Genomic DNA, 10,607 nt, shown 5'->3' on the forward strand with positions numbered 1-10,607 from the left:
GCCACCAATTATTTACTATTAGCTGACAGTAACAAGCGGTGGAGGAGTTGTTCAATTCCTTTAGGAAAAGAAACTATAAAACACTATGAAAAGAACTCAGTATACATCAAGTTTTATTATTGGATAATTTTTCATATAGTCTCAAAATTAAAACTAATTATTCTGTGCAAAAGATGTTCACCATCAGCATTTATTTGATTAACATTATTACTGCATATGTTTAAGGCTGAGCTACATCTATTTAATGTCCAGCATAATAGCCTATAAATCATATGTCTGTAATGGCTATCCTGTGAGCACCTGTGAGTATCTCTGAAAAAAGGTATTTTAAGTACATCAATGAAAAAATCAGCTGAATTAAAAAGCTTGAGCAGTGTGTGACATGATTGACTGCCAATATTCACACGTGGGGATTAAAGATATTCTATGGATATTCTAATCATTAACCAAGTGATTTCACTGTTTACAGGAGATGGACATGCCCATAAAATAGAAACCGCTAGTTTCCTATGAAACAAACAGAGCATTCAGCAATAATGGTAGTAATTAAAGGATGGATCCAAACAGGTGAGTACTGTCTGAGGTAAAAAGTGAGAAATCTCTTTACTTTGGTACTTTTAATTTATGCCTATTTTTTAGATTTGACAAAGCAATCGCTGCTTTGTCAAATCCTACCTTTACTAAGTAGTGTAAAGGTACACTACTTACCTTTACTGAGTAGTGTGAATGTTTCTTACAGACAAAAACTTCAAGTGACAGCCTAATCTCCACACATAGATCATGACAGCAAATGTCAAACTACATGTGTGTCCCAAATTGCATTTGCAGTGGAAATTAAAATGCCTGGGTGAATTAATAATTTATTTTAAGAACTTGGACATCCATTCTGCATTTGACATTTGACACATCCTTCTTTAATCACAGCTCTTATCTCCAGCTTGTCAAAAGTAGGAATCATGTTAATTATATTTGATGAAGATGCTATCCCTTTGGAGTGTTCTCGGTAATCCTTCACAGATAAGACTCTTACTGTCTTCTATAAAGGGGTGCCATCTTGAATCCCAAGGCTCTAAGCACAAGTTAGACTGCTGATGACAGAGACTGGGTTTTCATGGGATTTTAAGGGGGAAGCTGGTAAGCCACTTACATCCCACAAGTCTGAACATGAGGAGGGCTGCCAATTGCTCACCATTTAGATTTCCAAGAGCTGATTGCTGAGCTTCTGTGAAGTGTTGTGTCACAGATTTTAGTTTAAAAGTGCTATACACAAACTCGAGAGAAACACACGCACACACATACACACACAAACAAATACAAACCATCTGGCAAACTGCCACAAACCATGTAATTGCACGGTTGTGTGACTTCTGCATCCTGCAAACCAGCAGGATGCTTTTGTTTTTCTTTTTAGAGTTTCTGAACTGTTGCAGAGGTTACAAAAGGTTTTCTACAAGTAACTGTTTGTAGTAATGAAGCCTACTTAACAGCTGTCAGTATAGTTATAAGTTACTTCATTTGAGGGTTGCAGAAGACAGAAAAGATAGTTTCATAATCACAAGTATAAAGTATAATATCTGAGTTCAGTGTATTTGTATCACACATTAGGGACAGATTAATAATAGTTAAATTCCTTTTTTTTTCACTTTGAGGGTCATAGTATCTGCTGGTTCGTTATCACCCTATCATGGGTCACCGGGAAGCTACGAGGTAATGTTTCTCCCGCAATAAAGCCTCTAGGATGTAAGGTAAATCAGCCAAGGTTAATAGTCATAGGTGGTAATGAGAAAACATACTAGACAATGTGTGCGAGTAAATGTATGTATGTCGCGGTTGGTCAAGCCCCTGTAGTAAGCCACAGGACAATGAGATGCCCTCAGAATGCTGAAGTCATTAATCAACAGCTTATTATTGAACTGCACTGGGACATTTACACACTCAGATGTAAATGTGTACACATGGGTATTCAAGCCAACCATGCACACAGTTATCATAAAAAGACAATGGTGAAGCAGCAGTATCTGTAGGGGTAGAGACACAGAAGGAAGTAAAAAAGAAAAACAAAAAAGAGAAAGTTATACGTACACTTTATGTGCCCGTTAATCGTCACTAAACCTGACAATTATTTTCCATTTGATTTGCCATTCAGTGAATTTGAGCTGCACCTCAGCAGGCCATTTAATGTTGCCTCATGAATCTATTTATGACAATGTTAAACCAGAAACGCAATGAGTTTCACTCTTGAAACAGTCACCTCTTCAGCTTTAGCTAATTAACATGCTGCATAATTATCATTTAATATTTATCATTTAAATGTCAACTGTCAGGGCTGCAGGTGTTTTTGGATTACATGGGCTCGGTTGGTGCATATGCATTTCAGTGTGTGCATGTGTGGTCAAAATACATCATTATGCACCACCTGTTGGGGCAAGAGGTAGCAATGTGTGGCCTGTCACTCATCACTGGGCCATTTGGCTGATGAGAATGGATGGGAAATGGAAATGTCCTGACAGTCAGTCATTCCATGATAAACGCTTGAAGAATTACTCAGTATGTGAATGATTTTACTGAACAGCCTCTATTCACCCCATTACATGAAGACAATACCTTTTCCAGGGTTTTTTTCCCGTTTCCCTTTTCAAGGGCAAAATCATATTTATCCTTTAAGCATAGTTTCAAGAAACAGTGTTCTTCATGCCTACTCTGTCCTGCCTCAATGCATTCCTAACCCCGTTTCCAATTTTTCAAGCAAAACATTACCATCAATCAACCGCACACACATCTGTCCCCACTATCTTAGAAAGGTGTCACAAAAAGCTTTTGCCTGTTAGTGTGGGATGGAATCTCTTTGTTCCGTACAAGACAAAGATTTATAACAATTCACAGTCCGTCAGCACCAACTCCTCCTCCCCATCCACATACTTTATGCACCATCACCATCTGTGTCAGTCTGAAATGAAGAGAGTTGACTCGCCACTGATCTGTTGTGTCCAGTCTAAATCTGCGTCCAGCATGCTGGCCTCACTGAGCGTCTGTGGACATATGTGTGTGTGGGGGTGTGTGTGCAAGCTTTCATGTGTGCCAGTTCTGCGGCAGTGCCAGCACATGCCATGCATCATGAAAGAATGGAGGGCTGTATCTCTGCTGCCTCACACAGGACAAAGGATGCAACTGCAGGCTGCAGTTTCACGTCATCCACCACATCTAAAACGTGGAGTAAATTTTGCACAAGCAGTTCTCCAGTGTCCTTCTCACGTCCCTCAGGAAAGCTGATAACAGTGCTAGGGCTCCAGCTGTGTCTTCACTTATGTGTCCCATAAACACACAGAAGTGCCCATGCATACACACACGCACGCACACACACACTCACACGTCCCTTTGATTCCCTGCTGAGAAGGTGGAGAATGAGTGGATATCACTGACATTTTCTCTCCAGGCAGTCCCAGTCAGGTCACTGCTGTAATGCGCATATGGATAGAAAAGGGGGTAAGTAAAAAAAATGACAGCTGGGACGGCAATGTTAAGTACTTAAACTTAAAAGCATAACTCTTACATCATACACTCAACTCAGCTGGAATAAATCATTAACCACTGATAAATGATAATATGATACCAGAAAAAAACATAAATCAACATCTAAAGAAGTACTATGGTAAGTTATCATAAGGCCTTTAATTCTACTTCCCATAGAACTAAGGGTTAGTGAGATCAGGTGAGTTTGCATTGGAGCCAGCTAAATTCATATTCACCAGCTGTGCAGAAACATTTTGGCATTCTGAATCCTTTTTTAATCAATTTAGCAATGCTATTAAAGAAATCCCCATTGCCGTGATGAAGTGCTGTGAATAAACTACTCTGACTGACCATTATGCCAGTGCAATATCTGCTAAGGTCCATGCTGTAGCTCAGTGGCACTTCCAATTCAGTGCATGATCAAAGGCATCCGGAAGATAATTTACTATAAATTATAAATTTGTGCTATGATTATAAGCACATTAATGCAGATTGGATCAATAAAACATGCATGTTGTGCCCATTAATTGCTCCTACATGCTCTTTGGGCCAACTCTGCTATGACACACATTATGACACATCACATCAGTCTGTCATGAAATCACCCACTCTTCTCTGGGTGCAACGAACTGTTCTACTGTGTAGCTTGGCTTATAAGCCACTAATAACTACATGATCAGAAATATTTGAGAAATGTTTCATTTAGTGTGTGAGCTCACCTTAAACCCAAACCAGGTAAATTACCGTTAGGAAGGTGAGAGTGTCCTTTAATATGTTCTGTACCAGAAAAAGATCTGAGATCCTAAAAGATATGAAAACTTCTGGTGTAAATAATATAGTGAGTAGAGTCGTTCAACATGCTGAACTGCTGGAGAAGCCCTATTTCTTAGCAGGAAAAATGAAATAGTTCAAGGCAGCTGGTCTTTTTGACTAGTTATAGAAGGAAGCTTGAGCAAAAAGAAATCTTGAGATAAGGCATAAATCTTCACAGAAAATGACCTGCCCAAAAAAGCTGATCTTAGATCATTATAGTGTACTTACATAGCTGGTAAACAATGCAGCTAAGATGAATTCAGACCTATCATAGTGTAATCCTGCTGGATTACACACCCATTTACCACAAATCCTTTATGTCTTGCCTTTTCAAAGTAGCGGATTCACCTCCAGTATTTTCCTCCCTGTGCACCAGGAGCTCTTTGTTGGTTCCTGACGATCCCCAGTGACATGATCTATTCCATATCTCAGCACACAAATTACAGATTTTTATTTTTTGTTTTTGGTAGCGTTTGCGTGCATTTCATTCTGTCTGTAAACCTGATTGCTCGAAAAGTGTCTAATGAATTCTAATAAAACTTTGCAGACGTGTAGATGTGTGTTAACTGTTCATTATCCATCAATGTCTTCAAGAACAACTTAATAATTTATTGGTTGAAATTTGACCGAAAAAATTAAAACTATGATTCTTACAAATGTGGTGTGTATTGTCAAGAAGTAGAAAGTACAGTATAAAGGTTTAAAATATCATGTCACATTTGACCTCTGACCTCTCCTTCAAGGCCAATACATTGATTAGTCCTATATATGGCTACTTAAAACTAAATTTTTATTGCAATTGCTTGTATGTAAACCATATAGGCATATAAAGAATAATACATGGTGATTCTAAATATCGCATTATTTTTGACCTTTGACCTCTTCTTCAAGGTCAAATAAGGTCTAACTTTCATAAAATGACTTGTATCTCTAAAACTATGCTTAAAATTGTACTACCTTTGTTTATATTGGCATCATTTAAGAAATAAATGTCATGCTACATCTGATCTCTGACTTTTACATTTCACATCTGCCTTACATAAGTTGATGTGCTAACGAAAGTCTTGTCAACAGAAAGAGAATGAAAGGCCTACTTAGTTAGAAATATACTGTATTATAATATTATCTAATATGCTCAAGTCTGCGACAGACTGGCGACCTGTCCAGGGTGTACCCCGCCTTTCGCCCTATGACAGCTGGGATAGGCTCCAGCGCCCCCCGCGACCCTGAAAAGGATAAGCGGAAGCGAATGGATGGATGGATGCTCAAGTTATTCATGTCCAGTTATTTACAAATAAATACCTATTATCCATCACTCAAGATCTGTCACGCTTTCCTTATCTGGTTTTACTGCACTACAAACCTCTTTAAAGAAGAACAAAGATGACAAAATGTATATATGTATATACAAAATAATATTCCCTTAAAAATAAATACTGCCCATAGAGTCCAACCCACGGATCTATTACACGCTTTGCCATAATGCTGGGCTGGAAAGTAAGTGTAGTTTTCTTGTCGTTATTTCTTGTTTGCCTGGCCGTCTTTCGTTCTTCTTGTTTGGATCCTGTTTTTGACCTTAAACATCTACTTGAACATTACACATCTTATTGCTTTGTAAACAATAGTATGACTTTATAAAAATGGATTGGGCTCTTTTCTACCGCTCCAGGCGTTCTTTGTTTTCCATTTATTTCATACAGTATGAACAACAGCTGAAGCTTTCTTGAGTCGAATCCATTATGCTTGAAGGCTGTTTTTGTTTTGGGTTTGTTTTGTTTTTTTGTCAAAGTTACACTGTAATAGTGCTGCAAGATAATGACCCGCTGCCTATAATTAATAACTGCAGCACTGAGTGAATTCATGACAAAAACCATACAAGCAACGGGGAACATATACGTAAAAAAATATATTTGAAGTGCTGTCTATACAACAATAAAATAGTTCTTCAAATTATGTTACAGGAAACGCCACAGTCTATTTGTTGAGATATTGATCAAATTTCAATTTCGAGAGTTTAACAGCAGGGAAATAAATTATGCACTCCACCAAACATAGTATTGCTACAAATACCAAAGCATGGACAAAATCAGTACAAATATTTGATCTCCACATATAGTTTCTGGGGAGCAATACTGCTGACAGTCATATAGAGCTTTCCTTCTATTAATATGTGCAGGCATATTCTCAGTAGATTTACAGCAAAACAAACAAACAGTGTTGATAGAATATCAATCTCCTTTTTCCTTCTCCAGTGACTGTCCTTTGGGTATTCTAGCCGAGTTTGCTGTTTTGTTTGTTCACTTTTGTTTTTTAGGCCAGCATTTCATCATTTCATCATCCATCATGCTACAAGGCAGGATATAAAATCATTCCATCGACTGTGTGACAAAGAGCTTCATTCTTTTGCCTCTGAATGATGCAACTTTATCAATATTTACCAAACAGTGGGACGCTGAGTGCTTATAAAAGCGGTGATCTATGATATTTCTATAATATTGCTGAGAAGTGAATTATGCTTCCTCGGTGGGTCCTGTTTTTCTCCCCTGCTCAGTAGGTAAGCAATGCAGATACTTCAGACAGCACCCTGATGCTAAAGACAAACCCTGACTGGGTCTTTCTCTCGTATACTTTGTCTCTAGTAATTAGTGGAGTGATCGTGCTGGATGTCCACATTCTACACCACTGAATAGCTTTTCTACTAATTCATTCACTGAACATGCAGCTCATTTAGACTACTCTTGCTTTTATTAATTGGACTTGGAGCTGATCTGGATTCTACTGAGCCGATCTGTTCGCAGCTACTTTGTCAATCTAGCCTATAAGTGCCTAAAGAAAGAGTAATTGAGCTGTTGATTTTCCTTATCATATTCAGAATTGGTAAAAGGCTAAGACTAACAGATGGTAGCCGTATTAGCTGTATGCTCTATGCAACCGTACTTACAATTAGTTGATGTTTAAGCTAAAATCCTAATTGTGCAAAGACGGTGATGTTGCAAATATTCTGCTGTTAAGCCAGAGTCACATTAAAGAAGAAACATAAAGGTGTTGTGCTGCGCATTACTCATTAGCTCTTTGTGGTGCTCTTCAGTACAGGACTCTTTGAACCCCCTCTGTCCTTGGTGCACCGCTGACATCTGCACATTAGCACTGAAGCAACACACACAGAAATAGAAGAGGCAAACAAAGGACATTTTTCAGCCAAATATACTGAATAACCCTTTTAGACTGACAGTATTTATCATTTTAGCATGCTAAGCTGGATCCAACGAAAACTGAAGAATTTTGACTGTGGTCAAGGTGAATGATCAATAGGTAAGTTTAATCAGTTTACTAGATGTCCAGATATTTCACTAGATAGCACTTTAAACCTCCTCAAGGTGCTACAGAGCAAGGTCAAGAGATAACCAGCATATGCAGCTAATGCAATTCTGAGTTGTAAAAGTATTTTAACCACACTCGTCGTCATAGAAATCCACTGGCCCGTATTGTTAGTGGGGCTACAAAGACATACATCCTCATGCCCAGCTTTTCTGTTGACATTAACGGGGCAGTTTGAGTATTACAGCAGCTTATTTGCTGTTTATTGGCCTGACTATGAATAACAAGGAGTATAAGGGCATCATTGTCTCAGTAGTTAATAGTTATAGGATCTGCTGATATTCCCTTCCAGGAAGATATAGAGGGACAACAATAATTTGGATCAACCCTGAAATAGGTTCACTCACATATCTATTAACAGTCACAGAGATATTTAAAATGCAGTAGCTATGCATCAAGCCAAGTGAATTAAATATTGTGCATGCGAGGTATGTGCAGTAAAATGTGTATATAAATTTTTCGCTCCCCTTGGTAGCTTGTAGCAGTTTAAGCCAGACAGTTATGCTCACCATGCCAGTTGATAGCTGACCAAATGAAACACGTGTCAGCAAGGTGGTTAAATTAGTCTTCCAAATTTTCCTTCTTCTCCTGCAGTTTCTGGCTGCACTCTTGTTAATCTATCCACCAACCCAGCTTCCTCTCCTTTAATCAATATTGTAGGATCATAGGGCTCTGCAGAGCTGTGTGCTGAATTTATGCATATGTTGGAGTATCTTATGTGTAAGTCTTCTGGAAGCTCTTCTATATATGCGGCAGGGTGTTTGACAGTGTTCCCCTATGAATCCTCAGCGTGCTGCCTGCTGTCCTGTAGGGAGCAACACAGTGAGCCAAACAGGTACCACCAAAGGCAAATGTAAAGCCACTTATGCACGGCTGTCCCTAAGCGAACATACATCTGGGAATGTACCTTTGAATTTCAAACCAGATACGCTCCTATGTGGCTCGGTGTGTATTTGTGTCTGTCTATTGCGTGTACACAATGCAGGCTCAGCAGATTCCAGCCTTCACAGACTATTGGCTTGTTCAACAGTATTACTCTCCTCTTTAATATCTTCAGTTAATGTGAGTCTCTGGCTAATTGAAAATGAACAAGTCTATGCCTCCCTGCAGCGCTTTTATAAGATGTTAAAGAGACACACACCCTTTCCGATGCAGGACAAACATCAGATGGCTTCGACTGTATGCAAGAAATAGCTTGCTCTTGGTGAATAAATCAATAAATTCTTTAGAGCAGAGGCACTCCACCAGGTGAAGCTGTGGTACCATTATTTCTTGCCAAGAGGGAACAGCTGATAAATCAAGAATATGTGGAGATAAAAACCACATATAAAGCCAGTGCAGAGCGTGTGTCTCCGGTGGCAGTGATTTACAGCAAGCTGAGCTAAACTGCTTACCGTCAGGAGCTGTAATGGATGCCAGCGTCTGCTCTTAATTTCTCTGGCTGGGGATAGATATTGCTGCTGTTATTTTCTCCCAGGGCGATTTCACTGATGTCTCCCAAGGTACCCTACTGTGTTATATTTAAGACATATGGGAGCAAAATGGTGCAATTAAAAATGTGCAGAAAACCTCTGAAATTGATCGCTAAGATAGTAAAGTTTTGGTTTCAATAAGCACAGAAATATATATGTAAATATTAATATATATATATATATATTTTTTTTTTTTTAAAACATACCTATTGTTTCCCCTTTCTGTGGATGTCACGATGAGTCCCTAGAGCCAGGATAAGAAGAGACGAGCATTAGCGAGAGATGAGCTGGAAAATTTAAAGAGTGGGGAAAAATGGGTTTCGTTAATGATCAAAGTTGTAATTAGTGTGTTGGGGTAAATCAGTGTGAGCATCTATGTGAAAAGTGACTAGGAAAAAAAACGTCCCTCCGTGTTTCACTGTCTTCACACGCAAATATTACTGTGAGCGGTTGCAAACATATTAAAAAAAAAGGTCTATATTTAGTGTTGGTGCTGCAGCTTTCTGCCATCCCGATATGATAATCTGAAAAGCTGATGAATTTCAGAGCCGCAGTGATCATGCATATTCATGAAAAGTTATTTACAACTTGCAGGGGTTCTTGCATTTGGCAGTTCATCATGTGAAAGGCTTACATAAGCCAAATTATACCATACCATATAGACGTTCTGCAACAGGTTGGCCTTCAGATAGTGATCCCTTCTGCCATCTGCTGTTTATTGAGCCAATTGCAGCTTCTTAAATATCACTTTCAAACCGTTCAGTTATCTTTGCACTGTTTCCATTGTCTACAGATCGTTGCTTGCAAAACTATACACATCATTCATTTTCTCTATAGAAAAGGATATATATGACATGTGTAAATGGATTTTACAATTGTAATTTCATCCAAAAATTTACTCACTATTTAATTTTTCTTCCACTGGACGAGCTGGAAAGTAATCAAGCACGATCGTGTCTCCACCCCACCATTTCCAGCACACGAAATCCTAGTGTAGTACCAAACTACACCAGCAGGTTTACAAGTGAGAAGGCCCTCTACAGTATCTCTACCTGTGCTTCTAGGATGATGCAACCATGGTTTCTATTTAATGCAGGTCTGTTAAATAACCAGTAGATGGCATCAGTAGTTTAAGATTAACACTTGTGGGCTCAGTGTAGCCGGTCAATTCTGCACGACTACTCCAAATTATGCTTTTCTTTTTTAGCAAAAACACTGATCCAGTGGCGCAAATATTCAGTCGGTTGATTAGAATGTCAGCATTAATATCTATAAATGAAAGCTGATCGCTGTAGCAGGCGTATGCTTGCTTGTCCCTTAGGAAGCGAGGAGGAAATACTATGAGCGGCCTACTTCACCTAAAACTGCTAACGTGAAAAGTAAAAACAGTGAGGGAAAAGATCTGGTCCGCCTGCAGCAGCTGTTCCAGAACAG

The 10,607-nt window shown here is 38.9% G+C and overlaps 1 long non-coding RNA gene across 7 annotated transcripts in view; it reads right to left on the reverse strand.

The window, feature by feature from the left end:
- LOC309710865 overlaps positions 1–10,236 on the reverse strand; it is a 31,213-nt gene extending 20,977 nt beyond the window's left edge. For 5 of the 7 annotated variants that reach the window (XR_014277818.1, XR_014277819.1, XR_014277820.1 and 2 more), the window contains exons 1-3: positions 10,077–10,236; positions 9,380–9,460; positions 9,096–9,211 (exon numbers count right to left, since the gene is read on the reverse strand). This is a non-coding gene — a long non-coding RNA (uncharacterized lncRNA). Of the gene's footprint in view, positions 1–7,390; positions 7,471–8,228; positions 8,507–9,095; positions 9,212–9,379; positions 9,461–10,076 lie in introns of those variants that run through there. The other 2 variants (XR_014277823.1, XR_014277824.1) reach the window with 2 other exon arrangements.
- Between the last annotated feature and the right edge of the window lie 371 nt (positions 10,237–10,607).

Source organism: Aulonocara stuartgranti (genome assembly GCF_965226115.1).
Source record: "Aulonocara stuartgranti genome assembly, chromosome: 7".
Classification (NCBI taxonomy): Eukaryota; Metazoa; Chordata; class Actinopteri; order Cichliformes; family Cichlidae; genus Aulonocara; species Aulonocara stuartgranti.